Here is a 23,821-nt window from a genome sequence, read left to right on the forward strand (position 1 = left end):
CTATTTTTGGAACTGGGTTTTATTTCTTTTGTTTTAAGGGAAACTTATGCCGGCTTTATTATTTTCTTATTTCTTTATGTACATTCTCTGAACTAAATTGTTACACTGTTGTTATTGTTCCTGTTATTAAACAAAGAGTGATCACAATAACGCAAATTACTGTTTCCTGTCTTTATTGATGTCAAACTACTGGCTCTTAAAGATTTAGCATCTTCTGTTACTGGTCCAAATACTGTTAAAGATAACTAATTACCTGTTACCCTGTTACTATATCGTAAAAAGGGTTACAGTTCTGGCGAGCCAGCCAGGAGCCAATTGGTTTGAATATCAATATTGAACACGTGTCCAATATGGACTTTGTACAGAGGTGTGGTGTTAAAATCCCAAATGCAGTTATTGTTAGTGGGCTAACACAAGCAGGAGACCAATATGAACAGGTTATTGACTTCCTTAGAGAATATGGGTCTATCAAAATAACCATTTTATTTGATGAGGATGTATCTGAATTTTACCAAAACCTGACCGTTGAGTATATGCACAACACAGCTCTAGGAACACTAAGTGGAATATTGCCATACAAATATGCCTTGCAAAATGACCCCTCTGTTGTTTACAACATCAGAGCTTTGAGCAGTGCGTACCAAGCTGAAGTCAGTGGTGATATTACCAAAACTTACCTGTCAGAACTTAAGGCCTTAGCCAAACTTAGCGGTGCTGAGTATGGATGTGTGCTTAAAACAGTGATGTCCCAGATTAGTAAAGATATTGAAGCAATGAGCTCTCTATCAGAGGAAGTTCCTCTTCCCCATGCTGAAGCCCCCACTGAGACCCAGCTGACCATTACCTCCACTGAACAGCACCCCCCTGTCTTATCCTCAGACACCACTCACAGAAATGATGGCCTTCTTCCCCCTGGCACCATCCCAACCAACAGTGTGGGTACAGCCCCTTCACTTTCAGCAAATGACATGAATCCCCCAGAAGTTCAAAAGGTTGTGGTTGAACACATAGTAAGGAGCGAAGCAATCAGCCCTTGCTTTCAGCCCCAATTAAGGCTCCGCTCCTTCTCTGGAAAGACTCCCAGGCCCAATAACGAAACCGATTATGACACCTGGCGCTCCCATATTGAACTGCTGCTAAATGATCCTAACATACTTCCCCTTCAGATCACCAGAAAGATTGTAGAGAGCTTGCTTCCACCTGCAGCTGATGTGGTCAAAGGATTACGGCCCAATTCACCCCCTGTAGCTTTCCTGCAGCTACTTGATTCGGCTTTTGGCGTGGTTGAGGATGGGGAAGAACTTTTTGCACGTTTCTTAAACACGTTCCAGAATCGAGGGGAGAGTGCTTCCGCTTACCTTCATCGGCTGCAGGTAGCATTAAACCTTGTAGTAAAAAGGGGTGGGGTTGCACCAGGAGAAGTTGACAGACACCTTCTAAAGCAGTTCTGTAGAGGGTGTTGGGACAGTGTTCTGCTCTCTACTCTGCAGCTTGAACAGGCGAGAAGTCACCCGCCTTCATTTGCAGAGCTCCTGCTGATGTTGCGCACAGAGGAAGACAGGCAGCAAACTAAAGCCAGCCGCATGAGGAAACATATAGGTGCTACAAAACGAGTCCAAGTTCAGTCTCACAGTGCATGTGCATGCGCAGACCCAAAGGAGAAACCACAGGTTTGTCCCAGTGCCACTGAAGACCTTGTGAAGCAGGTTGCTACCCTGCAGAGCCAGCTGACCTCTTTCATGGCAGAGAAAAAGAAAGATAGAAAAGGAACCGCACAGAAACCCCAGAGCAGAACACCAGACAAAACAAATGCAAACATGCAAACCCAGATAAGAACAAAGCAGATGAACAAACCCCGTCCCTGGTACTGCTTTAAGTGTGGAGAGGATGGGCATATCTCCTCCACATGTACCGAAGCTCCCAATCCTGCTTTGGTGGCTGAAAAACGAAAACAGTTGGAGAAGAGATTAAGTGAGTGGGAAATGCAAGCTAACGCCAGCTCACAGTTAAACGACTAACGGCTCCTGTGGCGGGACAGACAGGGGCTGAGACAAATCAATGTCCCTCAGCTTTAAACCTCATAGTCAACTCACAAGCATGCACCAGCATTGAACAATCAGACAGTAGCCCCCCATTCAAGTTTCCTAAAGGACTCATCGGTACGAAAAGTACGGCTTTTGTGAATATAAAAGATCAAGAAGTTACCTGCTTGCTCGACACGGGCTCACAAGTAACAACTATTCCACAGTCATTTTATGAACGACATCTCTCAGGACAGGAGATTAAACCGCTCCATGACCTCTTAGAGGTAGAAGGGGCAGCAGGACAGTCTGTCCCCTACTTGGGGTACATTGAACTAGCTGTAACTTTCCCGATAGAGTTTGTTGGAGCACCAATTGAAGTAAACACACTTGCCTTAGTGGTCCCAAATCTTAACACCATTACAGATCTCCTTGTGCTTATAGGCACCAACACCCTTGATGTCCTTTACAACATCTGTTCCGAATCTGGGGTTAAACATCAGCCCACATGGCTATCGAGCAGTCCTTAAAGTACTTGAAGTTAGACACAACCAAACAACCCATCCTGAGCCCCAAGGTGTTGTGAAATTACTGGGGAAAAGTGCTCAAATTGTTCCAGCTGGCAAAACTGTCGTACTTGAGGGAGTTTTCCCTGTTATTGGATTCCAGAAGGAGTAATCTGTTCTGATCGAACACTCAAACTTATCCTCCTTGCCGGGTGGCTTGCTTGTAAAGGCCAGCCTGGTTGATCTTCCCCTCCGGCGACCCTATAAGTTACCAGTCATAATTTGTAATGAGTCTGATCATGATGTTGTCATTCCCCCAAAGAGCACAATAGCCCAAATGTTTACCTACCAGACCATCTTGTTAAAGCAGCACAATACGGAGTCAGCTGAACCATCCAAAAAGACGGTGGAAGCGGAGCCCTCCCAAAAGTCCACTCTGAGCTTTAATTTTGGTGAGTCCCCTATCCCGCCTTTGTGGAAAGAACGCATCACAGAGAAACTAAATAACATGCATGACGTGTTTGCAAAACATGATGCAGATTTTGGCCGAACAGACAAAGTGACACATCATATAAAACTCTCAGACGACACTCCTTTCAAACAGCGCGCACGACCAATCCACCCTCAGGATATTGAGGCCGTTTGAAACCACATCCAGGAGCTCCTTGATGCAGGAGTCATCAGAGATTCAGAGTCTCCATTTTCATCACCAATCGTGGTTGTGAGGAAGAAAAATGGCCAAGTCCGCCTGTGCATAGACTATAGACGGTTGAACCTCCAGACCATAAAGGATGCGTATTCTCTCCCAAAGCTAGAGGACACATTCTGTGCACTCAATGGCTCTCAGTGGTTTTCTGTCCTCGATTTAAAATCTGGCTTCTACCAGATAGAGGTTGAAGAGGCAGATAAGCCAAAAACAGCTTTTTTGTGTCCACTCGGCTTCTGGGAGTTTAATCGGATGCCTCAAGGAGTGACTAACGCACCTAGTACGTTCCAAAGGCTAATGGAGAAATGCATGGGGGACATGCACTTGAAAGAAGTATTGGTTTTTCTTGATGACCTGATCATATTCTCCAAGACCCTTAAAGAACACGAAGAGAGGTTGATGAAGGTGCTATCCCGTCTCAAAGAATTTGGCCTTAAACTCTCCCCAGAAAAGTGTGTCTTCTTTCAGACATCAGTCCGATACCTTGGTCATGTGGTGTCTAGAAATGGAGTACAAACTGACCCAGAAAAAACTGCTGCTCTCAAGACTTGGCCCGTCCCTAAGAGCCTGCGAGAATTAAGATCTTTCCTCGGGTTCGCTGGGTACTATAGGAGGTTTGTTAAAGGTTACTCCAATATTGTGGTGAGAGCTAACCTCTGGCTACCCACCTTCCCAAAAGAGAGCTAAAGTGACAAAAAGATCAGAATACAGAGACCCAAAAGAGCCCTTTGGGGAGCGATGGACTTCTGCTTGCCAACAGGCATTTGAGACTGTAATCGAAAAACTTACCAGCGCCCCTGGGCTAGGTTTTGCAGATCCTCAGAAACCTTATGTACTGCACACTGACGCCAGCACCACTGGACTTGGTGCAGTTTTGTACCAAGAACAGGAGGGCCAGTTGAGAGCGATTGGATATGCGAGCAGAGGGTTATCACGGAGTGAAAGTCGCTATCCGGCACATAAATTGGAATTCTTAGCGTTGAAGTGGTCAGTCACCGAAAAGTTTGCAGATTATCTATATGGTAATCAGTTCACTGTTGTAACTGACAGTAATCCGCTAACTTACATATTGACCTCAGCTAAACTGGATGCGACGAGCTACAGATGGCTGGCAACACTGTCCACATTCTCGTTCAAGCTTCTCTACCGACCTGGGAAACAGAACGGGAATGCTGATGGTCTGTCACGCAGACCACACGGAGCCTTGGAGGATGACCCAAAGTCACAGAAAGAGAGGGAACGCATTTTCCAGTTCACCAAAGACCATCTCTCTGACCCAGATAATGCCAATGCTGTTAATGAGGAAGTTATACAAGCAATCTGTGAAAGACAACTTATTTACAGCACCCAGGATGATGACAGTAACACTGGAAACGTTGTTTTAGTGGAATGCCTTGCCGCCTCTGCAGATGTGGTGCCCCAATGCTATCAACAAGCAGACCAGTCTGGTGAACTTCCCGCCATCCCTCACCTGTCTGAAGTAGAACTGGCGGATAGACAAAGGGCCGACCAGTGTATAAAACACGTCATTTCCCAAATTGAGACAGGTGACACACCACCCCCTACCTTGCGAAATGAACTTCCTGATCTTCCTTTCTTCTTAAGAGAATTAAGCCGCCTTGAACTTGTGAATAATGTCTTATACAGACGACGCCAAGAAGGTCCCAAAACAACTTACCAGCTTGTCCTCCCAGCTGAGCTTCGTGGTGCAGTTTTGACTAGCCTCCATGACCATATGGGTCATTTGGGAGTTGACTGTACATTGGACCTTATTCGGACCAGGTTCTATTGGCCAAGGATGGCTGTTGATGTGGAGAGAAAGGTGAGGACTTGTGGCAGGTGTGTGCGGAGGAAAGCACTTCCAGAGAGAGCTGCACCCCTAATAAATATCAAGACCACAAGACCCCTTGAACTTCTATGTATGGATTTCCTTTCCCTGGAACCTGACAGAAGTGGAACTAAAGACATCCTTGTGATCACGGATCACTTTACGAAGTTTGCTGTGGCCATTCCCACTTCCAACCAAAAGGCCCGTACAGTGGCAAAGTGTTTGTGGGAGGACTTTATGGTGCACTATGGAATGCCAGAAAAACTACACAGTGACCAGGGACCAGATTTTGAATCCCGCATGATAAAGGAACTCTGTCGAGTGGCCGGCATTCAAAAGGTGAGGACAACACCCTACCATCCCAGGGGTAACCCTGTGGAGAGATTTAATCGCACCTTACTCAATATGCTTGGCACCCTTCAGAACCAAGAAAATTCCCATTGGCGTGATTTTGTCAGACCCCTTGTCCATGCCTACAACTGTACTAAAAACGATGTGACGGGGTTCACACCTTATGAGCTGATGTTCGGGCGCTAGCCCCGCCTACCAGTTGATCTGGCATTTGGACTACTGCTGCATGGCAAGCAACACACGTCACACTCCGAATATGTGCAGAACCTTAAATCACGGCTTGAGGAGAGCTACAAGATAGCCATGAGTAATGCTGCAAAGACTGCACACAAGAACAAAATACGGTTCGACAGATGAGTGATCGCCTCAGACTTGGAGCCTGGAGACCGAGTGCTAGTCCGGAACGTCCGCATCTGGGGGAAGCATAAGATTTCAGACAAGTGGGAGTCTACCGTCCACGTAGTAGTGAACAGGGCAGGTACCCTACCTGTCTATACTGTCAAGCCCGAAGTCAGTGATGGTCCATTAAGAACTCTGCACAGGGACTTACTCCTCCCATGTGGATTCCTACCTATGGAGGGAAGCAGCAAGTCTGCCAAACAACCTGCAAAGCGCAGAATAGCAACTCGTGCAAATCCTGTTCTGGATGCTGACCCTTCAGAGGAGGAAGAGGATGAATCCATCCCAGTCCATTGGTTCAGTGAGGTCTCAAATGTGTTCATCCCCACAGTCCATGAAGGTCTAGTACAGCCCAGAGAATCCTTGTCTAATGAACGACATAGGCAGTATACCGTATCTCCTGTTCTGTCGAGAGCCCAGTAAATGCCCAGACCGTAGATTGCTCCCTTGAACTGTCTGATATGTCTACTGATGCCCCAGTCAGTCCCCTGAGGTCCAGTAGACTTACCAACCATTGCAGTAATACAGAAAACTTACTTACTGAAAGCATCGCCCCAATCGACCAAGTACCTGAAACAGACCCCATTAAAAGTAACCTGCCTGATACCCACTTACCTGAAGTCCATTCTGTGGAGAAAGAGACCACACTTGATGTTGTCAATGACATCTGTAATGAACAGCAGTCGGTGTCTCCTGACATGTCAGAGCGTGAGGAGGAAGTAGACAAAACAACAACTGAGGAGTCTGTGGAAGGAGAGAAACCGGAAATGGATGGAACTGAATCCAGAGAGGAAGCAGAGAGAATGGAAGTCACAGATGCTCCTGTCAGGAAATCTGGAAGGGAACGTCAACCGTCAAGGCGACTGGATTATCCTGAACTCGGAAACCCATTGGTCACAGTTGTTAAATCATTTCTCCATGGATTGACCACTGTGTTATCCGATGTTTTGAATGAAGATCAAGTAGTCTCTGCACCTTTCCTCCCATACCCCCCTCAGATAAAGCACATTTGAGCTCTTCCATGTACAGGGACGTACATGAGTTCAGGAGGGGAGAGTGTAACCAGGTCTTAAAACGAAGTCTTGGCATAATAATCCCTTTCTTAAAGTTAATTGAGTCTTGAGATAAATGTTTTAAGCTAATTAATCAAAGTACATTTTCTATGTATTAGAGAAAAAAATGAAAAAAACGTCATCTACAATAAGTGATCAAATGCATAAGAAGATAGAAAAAGAGCGATTTTCCCTTTGAAAAAACAGTTTGCACTACAATTCCCATGCTCCTTTTTGTGAGGAGCTGACCAATCACTGAACTCCAAAGTTTCAGGCAATCGAGCTCCACCTTGACTTCCTGTTAGCTACTTCCTGACTGAAAGACTGCATGGCTGTTCATTGCCTATCTGAATTCCAATTTAATTACCATCTATATGGTAAGAAACATAAATATCCCCTCCAACGGGATTTCATTAATTAATGAGGAGGTTAACCCTTTCGAGTCGATTAACGCATATATGCGTTTTGAGTCATTTTCTCCTGATAACCCCGAAAAGAACTTAAATTACACTCTCAGTTTTAATCGTACAGATAAGAGCAATACATCAATCGAATCTGTAAAGGGTCTAGTTTTTTTTGGATACAGACATAATAACAAAGAACCTTTGTGCACTTATAAATTAAAGATAACAAACAAAGTGCGCTGTCTGCAGTCATTGTCTCCGCTGATCGTCATGTACAAACACGTCATTAAAATGAACTGTAACTCCGTGAATACTCAACGAAGAGACATGAGAGAGATATCTATAGAAAGCCTGAAATGTCTACTTTTAAACTAAACAAGTGCTGCCGAAAACAAATATTCTGAGATAAAGTAATCCATATGAAAACAACGCGATGTCTATTTTTCATATCTCCGCTCATTATATCTAATGTGACCACGCCCCCGTGCTTAAGGCTCTATTCAGATTCAAACTGAAGCGCGCGGCTTGCATACGCCCACACAGAAGAAAAAGCAGCGAGACTGTTCTTCAAGTTTTTATTTTATTTTACTGTTTGCTTCGCGATGAGAGGAATAAGACATAATTCACCCCAAAAAGATGTGATGTGGTTGAGGATTTGAAAAATGGATTTCCTCAGAAAAAAGAATGAAGCACTTTATTCAGCAGAGATCATAAACATGAGTAAGTCTCTTTTTATTTATTTGTACTAGTTTTCACATAACGTGTAAACATTTTACTAGTCAGACTTTTTCCAAATACTTTTTCCAAACTATAATTCCTGACTAAATGTATAATCAAGTAAAACATTATGAAGTTTCAATAACAATATACAATACTATACCATTCAAAAGCTTGCTGTAAATAATATAAATGTGACAAATAGAGATAACTCTAACAAATGTAAAAACAATGCAGTTCTTTCGATTTATTCCCCCTAAGAAAACCTGAAAAATATTCTCAGCTCTTTTCAACATTAATAATAATGATGATGATGATGATGATGATGATGATGATAAATGGGGTTTATTTGGTAGAAAATAAGATTGTTAAAAGGATTTCTGAAGGATTGTGTGACTGGAGTAAGGATGCCAAAAAATTTGTTTGAAAGTAAGCTTTGATTGTCCCTAATAAACTGTTTAACTGCTCCCCCAAGTGGATATTAAATTATGTTGTGGGATAATTAAATATATTCTTAATAAACTGCAAACATAAAATTATATACTTTTATTTTGTTCTCACATTCTTTCTTGTAAGTCATCCCTCAGAGTGGCACAGTTGAATGAGAGGCTCATTATGCAGCTCATTATGCAGGCCTTTGTCTTCTCAGGTGTAAATCACAATGATATTCATGATAGTTGACGCCTACTCGCATATGACTTTTACCAACAAAAAGTGTCTTAGAAAATTTAAATCAATATATTGTTTTCTGTGAATGAGTAAACAAGATGATTTTCACATAATTTAGAAAGAAAAATTCTAGGCTACAAGCTCCAGTTCTCAACTTTTCCGACAACCAATTTTATGTATGTGTTTTATTGCCTTATTCAAGTGACTTAACATTTTTAGTTTTTTACTAACCATGCATAACATTTTTTTCCTCAAAAATACAATCATGTACATGCATGCATTTCACATATTATTATAGCCCAGTTTGTGCTGATTACAGTGATATTAGACTTTACCCATTTAGATATTTATAAGAAACTGAAAAAAGCACAAATATCAGGGCATGACAAAACTTCTCCAGGACCCAAAAATACCCTTAGACTCCAGAGGGTTAAACATATGATGATGGCTATGTTGTCATGTTTACACTTTATAGAGAGCGCGATCGGCAGACGGCTGCCGCTGATCAGACAGCCAATTTAGAGAGACCCACTCACTGACTCAACGGTGAGTGAGAAAAAAACTCTGAGACCTGTTAGGTTACCTGTAAAGGAACTAATTATGCTGGAAATGGTAACAGTTGATAAGCTGCCATTTAGAAAGGCTGTTAACGGCTGTGATTGCTACTCAATGCTGTATCACGATGTTAATGCTGCTAATGTGAGCCTAGCTGTCGTGCTAGCTTGGGTGTTCATTGCTACATGCACTCTTATCCTTGTAAAAATGGATTTATTTCCAGTTGGGTTTGCAAAAGATGCTGTTTCCATATAAATATGTTTAAATATGTTTTATATGTGTGTAAAAGGAAAAAAAGTGTTAAAGTATATGTATGTGAATTTATTGTCAGTGATTTAAGAGGTCAGATTTTTAGTGCATTCCCTCAATGTTACCGGTGCAGGAAGGGATGATAAAGCACGCTTAGCCTTACTAGTACCTCCTAGATCTCTATGAATGTTCTTGCAATATTTGTTTTGCACAAATTGTAGCTTTTATTTTTATAGTATTTGTATTGTGAGTTGTTACTAATTTAAATAGCAATAACCATTAATACTTGAAATTGGGTTTTGTTAAAAATGAATGAACATGAATGTAAAAGCGCGTTAGGATATATTTATAGTTCACTACTATAAACATTTGGATTTGATACATGATATATTATTGTCATGCGACTGAACCTTCTTGAGAACATGATTTGAACCAGTTGATATAAAGTGAAATGTTATTGATTGGTGATAATTCATGAGATAGACAGAATATGAATGTAATGAGCTTTTGGATTTCCTTTGGCCAACCCATAGGTCAGGTTTTTTTGCCAGATTCATTCCAGTGACGCACATGGATCGGAAGTCACGGCCGACCTGGAGTTGAAGCCTTCCGGTTGAATTGGGATTGGATGTTCGTATCCTGAAACCCCGAAAGATTCCCAGCTTACGTTGGGTGGCGAGCCACGGACCCACGAGCATAAGTCTATGCGCAATCTCACTTTCCCTTCTTCACGGATTGTGTGGTAGGATCCACGAGCACTGGCATACTGATACTGTCACGACACTGATCCAACCAAAGAAAAAAAGGGCCCCAACGAGCAATAAGACTATTTTTGGAACTGGGTTTTATTTCTTTTGTTTTAAGGGAAACTTATGCAGGCTTTATTATTTTCTTATTTCTTTATGTACATTCTCTGAACTAAATTGTTACACTGTTGTTATTGTTCCTGTTATTAAACAAAGAGTGATCACAATAACGCAAATTACTGTTTCCTGTCTTTATTGATGTCAAACCACTGGCTCTTAAAGATTTAGCATCTTCTGTTACTGGTCCAAATACTGTTAAAGATAACTAATTACCTGTTACCCTGTTACTATATCGTAAAAAGGGTTACACATTGGTAACCCTTTATAACAACTGCACTCATTAGCTAACCATTAGTAAATAGTCAGTTCATGATTATAAAGCATTTTCCCTTAATAATAGTCATTATTAAGCAGTAACACAGCTATAAATAAATTGTTCTTGGTTTAAAAGCACATATATTACAAAGGAGATTAAAGTCTCAGATATCTTATAAAACAAATAAATAAACACAACACAGTTTGATGCAGAACTCAGAAATATTTATTTCAAGATGCAATAAAAGGAAACTGTACACTTGAATTACACTTGAATCAATATATCATGTTTAATGGAACTCAAGTAATGAAGAAAGACATTTGTTATGCATCTACATCCGTCTGCATGGACTCTTGTTTGTAAGTGTTCTAAACTTGTTTACTCCTATTATCAACGACATTGGAAAGCCAGTACATTATATCTATATCTATATCTATATCTATCTATATATATATATATATATATATATATATATATATATATATATATATATATATATATATATATATATATATATATATATATATATATATAGTACAGACCAAAAGTTTGGACACACCTTCTCATTCAAAGAGTTTTCTTTGAAAATTAGTAGATTCACTATGAAAATTGTAGATTCACACTGAAGGCATCAAAACTATGAATTAACACTATGAATGTGGAACTATATATGGAATTATATACATAACAAAAAAGTGTGAAACAACTGAAAATAGGTTCTTCAAGGTAGCCACCTTTTGCTTTGATTACTGCTTTGCACACTCTTGGCAATCTCTTGATGAGCTTCAAGAGGTAGTCACCTGAAATGGTCTTCCAACAGTCTTGAAGGAGTTCCCCGGGAGATGCTTAGCACTTGTTGGCCCTTTTGCCTTCTGTCTGCAGACCAGCTCACCCCAAACCATCTCAATTGGGTTCAGGTCCGGTGACTGTGGAGGCCAGGTCATCTGCGCAGCACCCCATCACTCTCCTTCTTTGATCAAATAGCCCTTGATGCCTTCAGTGTGACTCTACAATTTATATTTAAAGTTATATATATTGTTCTGTGTATGTGATTTAAAAGTCTAAATGGGTTGGATTAACCTTTTAACTGCTGTATTCCTTAAAACCTGACTGCCAGAGGGCTATTGTGAATGCATGTGCCCGCTGGGCACAGTATACCTGATGCCACCGAGGTAGTGTTGCACAGATGGCTTGAGCCCGCCATCACTGCTTGCAGCTATATTTAGGGCCCGAGCAGCGATGGTGCGAGGACCCACTTGGAATTGCTTCCTTTATTATTAGGGCCCGAGCACCGTGGTGCGACGACACTCTTGTATCTGCTTTGTTTATTATTATTAGGGCCCGAGCACTGCAGTGCGAGGACCCTATTGGAATTGCTCCGTATCTTCTTCTTCTTCTTCTCCATAATGAATCACATTTTTGAGGGCCTAAAGATGCTCCAAAACTCACGAAACTTTGCACACGCATCAGGACTGCAACACAATAAAATTTGCCATTGTGTGCTAATCATGCTAGAAATATTTTCAAACATTCTAACAACGCTTGCTAAAGGATGCTATTAATACTATGAAATAGGAAGTTGTTGTAACTCATGCATACAATTCCCAATCTGACCCAAACTTCACATGTTTTATAAGACTCCTGGCCTGAACACAACTAAAGGCCAATATTCAATTATAAGTATAGTGCCGCCTGCTGGCAACAGGAATGACTTATTTTATACTAACTTAAACATGAGATGTCTGATCTGCCTGAAACTTTGCATGTTTGGTAAGAGTCCTGGCCTAAAGACATTTACATGGCGATATTCAGTTATAATCATAACGCCACCTGTTGGCAGCAGGAAATGTGGCAAAAATATTTACTATTTTATGAGCATATGGCCCAACGTTCACGGTTCCTCCTATGGGCACTGGGTGGTGGTGAGCCCGGGTGCGAGTCACAAAAGCCACAAAACTTTGCACACACCTCCGAACTGGTGAAGATTTACGTCTGATATGGGTTTCAGAAGTGGGCGTGGCAAAATGGCTCGACAGCGCCACCTATACACGTTCAGCAGCGTGCGCCTCGAGCTACGTTTTACGCACATGTATGAAAATCGGTACACACGTAACACACCAATACCTACAAAAAAGTATATTGGAGCAAAATCCGAAACCCAACAGGAAGTCGGTTATTTTTAATTTTATGATCAAATTTTGTGTCATTTTTGTCATTTCCGTACGTTGTATTTTAACGAACTCCTCCTAGAGATTTATTCAGATGAATACCAAATTTGGTGTGCCTAATCTAAAGGCCTTTGCAATGTTAAATTGCAAAGATTTTGAGTTTTCGTTAAAGGGCGTGTCCGTGGCGGCCTGGCGAATTTCGATGATTCGCCATGAAAAATGAAGTTGCTATAACTCAGACATACAATGTCCAATGTGCCCAAATCTTCACATGTTTAATAAGACTACTGACCTGAACATATTTACATGCCCATATTCAGTTATAGTCATAGCGCCACCTATAGGCAACAGGAAGTGATATATTTTACACTTCGACAGGCTACTCCTTGAAATTTTTTGACATCAATGTCTTTTTAAAGGTCAGTCTAATCTAAAGGCCTGTGCAATGTTAAATTATGGAGATCTTGGGTTTTCTTGAAAAGGCGTGTCCATGGCACTGTGACAAAGTTCAAAGTCAAAGGGAATAAAACTTGTTGTAAGTCAGGCATAAAATGTCCGCTCTACCCCAAACTTCACATGTGTGATAAGAGTCCTGGCCTGAACAGATCTGAATGCCAATATTCCATCGGGTGTGGCAAAATGGCTTGATAGCGCCACCTATACACTTTCAATGGAGTTCGCCTCGAGCTATGTTTCACGTACATGTACGAAAATCGGTACACAAATGTAACACACCAATACCTACAAAAAAGTATCTTGGTACGATATCCGAAACCCAACAGGAAGTCAGTTATTTAGAATTTTCTCTGCAAAATTGGCATTGTTTTTGCCATTTTCAGGGGTTGTACTTTAATGAACTCCTCTTAGAGATTTATTCAGAGCAACACCAAACTTGGTCCGTTAAATCTAAAGGCCTTTGCAATGTTAAATTGCGAAGATCTTGAGGTTTCGTTAAAGGGCGTGTCCATGGCGGCCTGACAAATTTCGATCTTTCGTCATGAAAAAGGAAGTTGCTGTAACTTAGACATAGAATGTCCAATCTGCCCCAAACTTCACATGTTAGTTAACCCTCTTGGCGCCACGGTCGAGTTTACTCGACAAGATGCGGCACTGAATAAAACGGCCGATTTTGTCAAATAGGGTGTCATATTTCATGCAACCTCCCCTGCACCAGATAGCAGACATGTAATACTTCATCTCTGACTGAAAAAAACGTCATGGTCCTATACAAAATCTTCGAGATAGAGCGCATTGAATCAGTGGGAAAAAAGCGGAGCTTGTGTGAGAGTGAGCCATTTTATCTGACCAATATTGTCAACGTCAGCGAGTATTGGCATTAGATTATTATTATTATCATTATTATTATTTTCTGATGGCATCAATAAAGCTTCAATAAAGCCCCAATGAGGTGTTGGGACTTCTATTCGCGGACACTGATTCTGAAGGGGAATATCTGCATTCAGAAGATGACGGCGATACTGAAAGTGAAAGTATAGCCACCAAGCACAGATGGTGAATCCTTTGCCCAATGTAAATAAATGTTCCTTTGCCAAATGTCAGAGGTGTGAACAATGTTTGCCGGGGTCGGAGTGTTCATCGCAAAATTAGCAGGCGTGTTATTGTTGCGGGGACGAGGCGGGAGATTTTTACCGCACTAGACATGTATATTTGTCTTCTGACCGCACCTCTCAGCAATTGCGGCGACAGTATTGTAGTGGAGACTTTGTCTAATGCCACTGGGTATGTTAGACGAGGTCGAAGTATTCATAGGACAGTTAGGAGGCAAGGTGGGGAGTCACAATGACACTGACAGTAGTCCGAGATGTGCACACTCGGCGCGTGCGCGAGGCAGATATGGCCGCGCTGCTCATAGCAGAAGCAGAGGCGATGTGACACGGGGCATAGATTTTGAACTAAACAGGTCTTGTCTACTTGTGTTTGTGTGTCATATGAATAATATATATGTGCCCCATACATGGAATCAGAGTGTCTGCTGCATGTAGTAAACTGAAAATCCCAACCGCTACATACATTCGGTTTGTTTCTACCATTTATTAGTAATGATTTACATAGTTTGTTTACTACTTACTATTTACCTGAGAATTCAGTATTGTGCAATATAGCACACAGAAGGTGAGGGACATTTTTTGGGGGAAAGAAGTAATGCATTTTATCATTTAAACGTGACTTTTCATGAAAATTCTATAATTCAAGATGACCACCCCCATATGACGTCATAAAATGCAAATTAGATGGGAAAATAAAATCCCTACATAAACATTGGGTCATCCTTAATATTTTTATAATTTACAGAAGGTCTCTATCTTTTATAAATTTTAACATATAGCCTTTTGAAATTAAGATGTCAAAATCGAAAGTTTTAGGAAAAAACCTCTGGCGCCTAAAGGGTTAAGACTTCTGCCCTTAACAGCTCTACATGCCCATATTCAGTTATAGTTATAGCGCCACCTGCTGGAAACAGGAAGTGAAATGTTTTAAGCTGTGACAAACTACTCCTAGAAATCTTTTGACATTAATGTATTTTGTGGTCAGTCTAATCTAAAGGCCTGTGCAATGTTAAATTGTGGAGATCTTGAGTTTTTGTTAAAGGGCGTGTCCATAACGCCATGACAAAATTTGATGTCTCCCCACAGCAAGAGAAGTTGTTGTAACTCAGGCATAAAATGTTCAATCTTCCCCAAACTTCACATGTTCGATAAAAGTCCTGCCCTGAACACATCTGAAGGCCAATATTCCATTATAATGATAGCGCCACCTGCTGGCAGCAGGAAAATTGGCACATATATGGAATAAACATTGATACATTCTACTAATATTTATGAGTTTAAATGCATAGTTCTCACCGTTCACCTATTTACTAAAGCCACTCGCTGCCGGTGAGCCCGGGTGCGAGGGCCCGTTCATCACTGCTTGCAGCTTTAATTAGGGGCCAAGCACTGAAGGTGCGTAGGCACCTATTGTTTTCGTTGGCGTTCTTCTTCTTCTTCTTCCGCCGCAAGTCTAAGGCAGCCCATAGAACCGATTACGGGAAAGGTGTATAATTTGGCACACTGATAGAGGACAGTCCCAACATTAACTATAGCAAATTTGAAGTCTCTAACTCCTACTCTCTAGCGCCACCACTTGTCCAAACTTTCAATGTTTGTATGCTGATAACTTTTGAACCGTAAGCCAGAAAATTTAAATTATTTTTTTCCTCTGAATCCTTGGCTCATGCCAAGTCGAATGAACCATACAATTCATAAATCGCAAGGTTTAGTTTTTTCGCTATTTTCGATTGTTCGAAAAACCTACTTTTTCAAACTCGTCCTAGACGGTTACTCCGATTTTCACGAAAATTGGCTCAGACGATCTTCAGACAATGCTGGCTAAAAGTTATGGAATTCAAGTTGATTAGTCTAACCGTTCTCGAATGACACGTGAAAAAATTTGACAAAAAGCACGCAAAAATAAACGTGAGGCTATATCTCGGCAACGGTTCAGCGTTTTGCGACCAAACTTGGTGTGTGTTATAATAGGCATGATCTGAGACTACCTGCAGTGTTTTGACACAGCGCCACCTAGTGGTCAGGAGATATGAGAAATGCATATTTTGGCTTATAACTTCTGAATGGTTTGGCCAAAAATCACAAAACTGGTCTCTTTAGATTCAGTGAGTCATGTCGAGTCGAATGATATAAATTTTTTCTGTGTCGGCCATTTTAGGCGTCAGCCATTTTGAATTATGTTTTAAAATGCTGTATTTTTTGAACGCAGCATGGCATCGTTACGAAAATAATTACAAATATATCCGGCTCAATGCCCTGAAGGTACTCAAAACGTTTGGTGGCAGTGCCACCTTGTGGCCAATAGTTCTAATGAAATATCTCATAAATGCTAATAACTTTTGAATAAATTAGACTATTAAAATTAAGATGGTCTCACTACATTCTGTGGGTCATGCCGAGAGCATTGATACCAATTATGCAAAAATTGGCCATACTTCCTGTCCACCATTTTGATTAATGTTAAAAACCTACTTTTTCGAACTCCTCCTAGACCGTTAGTCCGATTTTCACCAAATTTGACGTGGATCATCTTTAGACCATGCTGGCAAAAAGTCATGGATTTCGTGTCGATATACGAAACGATTCTCATTTAGTGCATCAACGAATTTGCTGGAAGGGTGCCAAAATGCTTTTGAGGCTGTATCTCTGCAACGCTTTGACATATTTGCCCCAAACTTTGTATGTGTCATCGCCACCTCACACTGACCACGCCACAGAAATTTGGTAACAGCGCCACCTATTGATCAAGAGTAACCCACCCAGCAAAAACTCGTTGAAAAGACGTCGAAAAGACGTCATTGGCAGTCGTCTAAACAACGTTAAAATTTAGTTGAAAAGTGAAAGGTGAAACGACGTCTTTTTCATGTCGTCAAAAAGACGTCTATAAATAGACGTCCAAATTACGTTTAAATGTGGTTGAAAAGTGAAAGGTGAAACGACGTCTTTTTCAGGTCGTCAAAAAGACGTCTATAAATAGACGTCCAAATTACGTTTAAATGTGGTTGAATAGTGAACGGTGAAAAGACGTCTTTTCCAGACCTAATTACAACCATGAATTATTTGTCATATTCCTAATTAGTGAAAATAAGACAATTCACAGTATATTGACACATTTATTGACACATTACATCTTTCATGTAAAATCTTGATCACATCTTAAGCTTCTTTTGATTAAACAGACCGTAAAAACTGTAATATTGTGAAATATAACTACAGAAATAATTGTTTTCTATGTGGATGCATTGTAGAATGTAATTTATGCCTGTAAACTGAAATTTTTAACACAATTACTTCAGTCTTCAGTATTACATGATCTTCAGAAATCATTATAATATACTGATTTGCTGCTCAAGAAACATTTCTGATTATTATCAGTTTAAAACCGTTGTGCTGCCAAATATTTTGTGGAAACCATTACATTTGTCCATATTTTTTTAATAGACCTTGCAAAAGAGTAGTATTTATTTAGATTTTTTTTTTTTTATCAATTTAAAAGGCTTTACTATAAACTTATCAAATTAATCCATGTTTCTGTATAAATATATTTTTTCAAGACAAATAAACTATGACCAATTATAACCACATTAGAACAACCAAAAATTTTAATTCTGTCATTAATTACTTACCCTCATGTTGCCCCAAACCCATAACACCCTTTTGTGCAGAATACAAATTAAGATATTTTTTTAACAGATGCCTTGTGTACAAAAAAAAAACAAACAAACAATAACAACAGCAAAAATAATCTATTCAGAAATTATGACTCCCCAATGGATTTTCACAAAAGCACCAAAAGCGCCAGCTCTCACGCCAATGCAACACTGATGCATCATGGTGCTTGTGTGAATGTGTTATTTTATATAAAGAAAATAATCTCAAATTTCATTAAAAAGTTCCGCATTTATGTTTCAAGGATGAACAAAAGTCTGGTTTGGAACAACATAAAGGTGAGTGAGGAAAATCTTTGGTTAAACTAACACATTAGGTAAATGGGGTTCCCACAGGGGCACCAGTAGATCTCTGCCTGATCTCTGATCTTCTGCTTCTTCTGCTCCTTCCTCCGTCCCAATTCTGGATTAATGAGCCACGGCAGATGTTTCCACTTTGAATGCTTTAGCCTCGCTCTTTTTTCTGCAGCATCTAAAGTGAGAAAGAAAACCGTAACTAAAATGTAAATTAATAATAAAAAAACAATGTTTGTCCAAAATGTACAAATTAAAGTGTACTCATTCTTTATGAGGGATTATTAACTAATCAGTATGTCAGGGGTTGTCAGCTCTGGCCATTAAGGTGAGACTTAGGTCTCTGCAGAGTAAAAGTGGGCGTTTATGACTTTGTGGGTGTTTTCAAACTGCTGGGTGTTTCTAAATCATGCAATCAAAATGATCCCCCTTACCTAAACCCCACCCTAAACCTACCGTCACTATGATGTCAGCCAATCAGGTATCATGGTCTAAAAACACCCTGATCTGGTAACTCCCATTACTTTAGTACAGAGACATATGCTTGGATTAAGGTCCACTGTCATGCAGAGTTTACGTCTCAATCAGCTTCACAGTTTGCCAAGTTGTGAATATATTGTGTACACAAATGTAGGTACTGGTAAGCACTGTGGCTCACTATACACTGGTGACTATCTCTGTCCTCATTGTACAACATCACTACTGACATTAATGCACAACAATAAAACTGATATCTTACTTTAATGCTATTTACAGCACATTATGATGAATACTTTATTACATGTATGTGCAAGATTTAATTAATAAATTAATTGGAAATGTTTACTAGATTAGACATTACCTGTCTAGTGATATGTTTATGCTGAAATATATTATTGGTTTGTGTTTTAAAATCTATTACGTGTTTTCTTATAGCGAATTATCAGTGCACCGTAAAATGAAAATAGTGATTGAGGCAGCCACTGAGTACTGAGCAACGGACCTGAGTGAAGCACACCCAGTGTTTACGTCCACACCTGATCAAACTCACCTGTCTGTGACTTATAGTTAGCAAAACTGAAGACCTTGATTAATGTGTTCAGGTGCACTGCACTAGGTTGGTGCAAAACTCTGCATGTAAAAGGACCTTGTGAGACAATGTTGAGATCTCCTGCAATATGTTCTGAACATTCACTATAAAGAGACAGAATGACTTACAACACTGGTGTCCAGTCCTGGGCTGGAGGACCACCGTTCTGCAGAGTTTCTGCTGATCCTTGATCGGCTGCTCAGGTCTGCTTAACTGGGGTTGGAGCTTAATTATGAAAAAAGAGAAGACAACCAATATTATAATGTTAAAAATTTAAACAACGTTAAATAATTTGATCCATAAATATGCACAACATCTGAAAATGCACAAAGATGAGAAGAAAGAACTTTCAACATTGAAAAATAAGAAGCAATATTAAATCACACATGCATTTTCTTTTCTTCTTATTATTCCTCTTGCAATAAGTTTATTCACAATTACCTTGTGGTTTATCAATGATTTTCAGTCTCTGAAATAGAAAAGATCCATCAATGATGAACTATTATTTACCCCGTTTATATCTGCGAGGTGTTCATAACACATTTTACCAGTGTGTTAAGATCAGTAATTATGACTGTCGAATGTCTGACTTGACTCAATGTATTCTGCCCCCAAACATATGATTAGACTATCAGTCGAATATCGGCAAGATTCAAAAATTCTGATTCAACTATGAAAAACCTTAGTCAAGGACACCCCTAGTAATTTCAAATATTACTATTTTACTGTATTTTAATCAAATAAATGCAGCAGTGGTGAGCATAAAAGATTTATTTTAAATACATTTTTAAATAATATTTTCTATTTCTCTTCCACCTTTATTTGATCCTTTAACTTTAACACTCACTATTCTAATTCTATTCTTAAAAAAAATCTAACTACCTTTCTAATCTTTTTGTATTATATTTTCTTTACATTTATTATGCAATTGTGTGTATGTGTGTGTGTACGAGTAAAGACCTCTAACTAGCTTGTTCTACTCTTTTTTTTAATTCTGTTTTCTCTTTATTTATTATATTATTTAAAATCCCATGCTATGGTGTACCGTGTTAAGCTAACTGAGACTTGTTATAGCACTATAACATTGCTTATATATCATTGCTCTTGTTTTTGATTGCTTCCACTGTCTTAATCTGTAAATCGCTTTGGATAAAAGAGTCTGCTAAATGAATAAATGTAAATGTAAATACATGATAAATCTGACCCTTAAACGTTTGAATAATAGTGTATGTCTGAGGTATTACTTACTAGTTATATGTTTCATAATGTCTAAAAATGTTCTTCAGCTGGATACAGGCACGGCCATCAGCATGGAAGAATCTAGAACATAAACAATCTGTCATTCTGTCAATCTGTCTAAGCCAACAATATTTATTATACAATGCCATGTTTATTATAAATAAACTATAGCAGAGGTGAAATGCAGAAAAGAAAATTAATTTACAGATTATACAAAAAAATTAAAAGAATAATAACAGAATTTAAAGTTTTAGGTTTACTAATCGATTAATACTCTTACAGTGTGGACATCAAAATAACTAACAGGCAAACAAACACAAACACACACAAACATTATGAAAATATTATATAAACACATACATATATAAGAAAATTACAGATTCATGCTGATGTAGGCGAAATATATTGTGAAAAATGCACATAAAGTTACCTCTTGTAGTTACCATTACAGTTGAGATGCTAACGGACTTTTCATGAAGACACTGACCATTTCTATAAACTACATTTTCAACGAAAGCGTGTCATTTACATGAAAGAAAGTTTCAGGGACACTTTTATGTAACATTTGTGTAATTTAGGGATTAAACTTACCTGAAATTAGTGAAAACAACCATGAGAGACAGCGTCTGTTCAGCTGCTTGACGGTTGAGCTGAGCCCCGTTTCCATGGTGATTCCAGTACAGCGCGTGACCATCAAGTGTTTTCAAAATATATTTAAATATATTTAACAGTGCGATCAGACATGATGTCTAATTTCTTCACTAGTTTATGTTAATGGCTTTGTGGTGCGAAATAAAAAAAAAAATTTCTGCTAAATTTGGACTAAAGCCCATTTACATCTATTTTTGGGCTAAATTAAAAAAAAAAAAAAAAAAGACGTTAAATGTCGCTTTTTGGGCTTAATTTGGACCAAATCCGACGGACCAAACGAAGACCAATTTTCAACGTCGCTTTTTGGGCTTAATTTGGACCAAATCCGACGGACCAAATGAAGACCAATTTTCAACGTCGCTTTTTGGTCTAAAAGATGGCCATGACTGGCCGACTTGATTTAGACCAGAAAACGACGTCCAAATGACGTCTGGTGCTGGGTGGGAATAAACCATTCATTAACAATGAATATTTACACTTTTAAAAATGCTAATAACTTATTATTGCATTAGCATATTGCATTAAAACTGGATTCAAAATATTCCCTGGCTTATGCCGATAACATAGAAACCAAATATGCCATAGTAAGCTGAACTTCCGGTCCGCCATTTTGATTTATGTTGAAAACCTACTTTTTCAAACTCCTCATCAACCGTAGGTCCGATTTTCACCAAATTCGAATCAGATGATCTTCAGACTATGCTGACACAAAGTTATGGATTTTGTGTCGATAGACAAAAGCGTTTTTGCATAATACAGCAACGAAGTTGAGGCACAATGAGAAAATGACACTTGAGGCTGTATCTCTGGAATGCTTTGGTATATTAACACCAAACTTTTTGTGTGTCATTAAAAAGTAACACAGAGTACACCAAATAGATTTTATAACAGTGCTGCCTATTGGTAAAACTTGATAAGCCAAGTAATCATGCTAGTAGAGCTGGTATTTTTTATTTTTTTTTAGCCATTTCAATTACAATAATCCTAAAATTGCTGTTATTGTTCATTAATGCATTTGGTGTGATGCTCCATGCCATGCTTAGCTCCTACATTTGCCGTTACAGTGCTTGGCCCCGTAATTGCTGCTTGCAGCTATATTTATTATTATTATTATTATTATTATTCAGCTTCCCCAAAATGAATCGCATTTTTGAGGGCCTAAACATGCTCGAAAAGTCATGAAACTGTGCACACACCTCAGAACTGGCGAAAATTTACTTCTGATATGGGTTTCAGAAGTGGGTGTGGCATAATGGCTCGACAGTGCCACCTATACACATTCAACAGTGTGCGCCTCGAGCTAAGTTTCACGTACATGTATGAAAACTGGTATACACATGTAACTCTCCAATACCTACAAAAAAGTATCTTGGAGCAAAATCTGAAACCCAACAGGAAGTCAGTTATTTTTAATTTTATGAGCAAATTTTGTGTCATTTTTGTCATTTCCATGCGTTGTATTTGGTATGCCTGATATAGAGGCCTTTGCGATGTTAAATTTCGAAGATCTTGAGTTTTCGTCGAAGGGCGTGTGTGTGGCGGCCTGGCGAATTTCGATGATTCGCCATGAAAAATGAAGTTGCTATAACTTAGACATACAATGTCCAATCTGCCCCAAACTTCTTATAGTCAGTTATAGTCATATCGCTACCTATTGGCAACAGGAAGTGACATATTTTACGCTGCTTCAAACTACTCCTAGAAATTTTATGACATCAATGTCTTTTTTGTAGTCAGTCTAATCTAAAGGCCTGTGCGATGTTAAATTGTGAAGATCTTGAGTTTTCGTTAAAGGGCGTGTCCATGGTGCGGTGACAAAGTTCGATGTCTCGCCATGGGAGTAGAATTTGTTGTAACTCAGGCATAAAATATCAGATATTGCCCAAACTTTACATGTTTGATAAGAGTACTGACCTGCACACATCTGGAGGCCAATATTCCATTGGGTGTGGCAAAATGGCTCGACAGCGCCACCTATACACATTCAATGGAGTGCGCATCGAGCTACGTGTCACGTACATGTACGAAAATCGGTACACACATGTAACACACCAATAGCTACAAAAAAGTATCTTGGTTCAAAATCCGAATCCCAACAGGAAGTCGGTTATTTTTAATTTTCCCTGCAAAATTGGTGTTGTTTTTGCCATTTTCAGGGGTTGTACTTTAATGAACTCCTCCTAGAGATTTATTCAGATCAACTCCACACTTGGTCAGTGTAATCTTAAGCTCTTTGTGATGTTAAATTGCGACGATCTTGAGTTTTCGTTAAAGGGCGTGTTTATGGCGGCCTGACAAATTTCGATGTTTCGCCATGAAAAAGGAAGTTGCTGTAACTCAGACATACAATGTCCAATCTACATGCCCATATTTAGTTATATGCATAGCGCCACCATTAGGGCCCGAGCACCGATGGTGTGAGGACCCTCTTGGAATTGCTCCATTTATTAGGGCTCAAGCCTGGAGGGCGAGAGCCCTATTGTTTTCCTTAGGATTATTTTTTATTATTGTTATTATTATTATTTTTTTTCTAACGTTACGGGGGCTTTTGGGGTCCTTAACATGCTCGGAAACTCTTGAAAATT

General features: G+C 39.5%; 1 long non-coding RNA gene across 1 annotated transcript; it reads right to left on the bottom strand.

Moving 5' to 3' along the window:
• Nucleotides 1–17,414: 17,414 nt before the first annotated feature.
• On the bottom strand, nt 17,415–21,257 carry LOC127986010 (uncharacterized). Its single transcript, XR_008160713.1, has 5 exons — nt 21,177–21,257; nt 20,595–20,666; nt 19,788–19,815; nt 19,475–19,571; nt 17,415–18,455 (listed from the first exon to the last, which is right to left on the bottom strand). It is a non-coding gene; the product is annotated as an uncharacterized LOC127986010 (long non-coding RNA).
• Between the last annotated feature and the right edge of the window lie 2,564 nt (nt 21,258–23,821).

The sequence above is a fragment of the Carassius gibelio genome, chromosome B21 (assembly GCF_023724105.1).
Source record: "Carassius gibelio isolate Cgi1373 ecotype wild population from Czech Republic chromosome B21, carGib1.2-hapl.c, whole genome shotgun sequence".
Lineage (NCBI taxonomy): Eukaryota > Metazoa > Chordata > Actinopteri > Cypriniformes > Cyprinidae > Carassius > Carassius gibelio.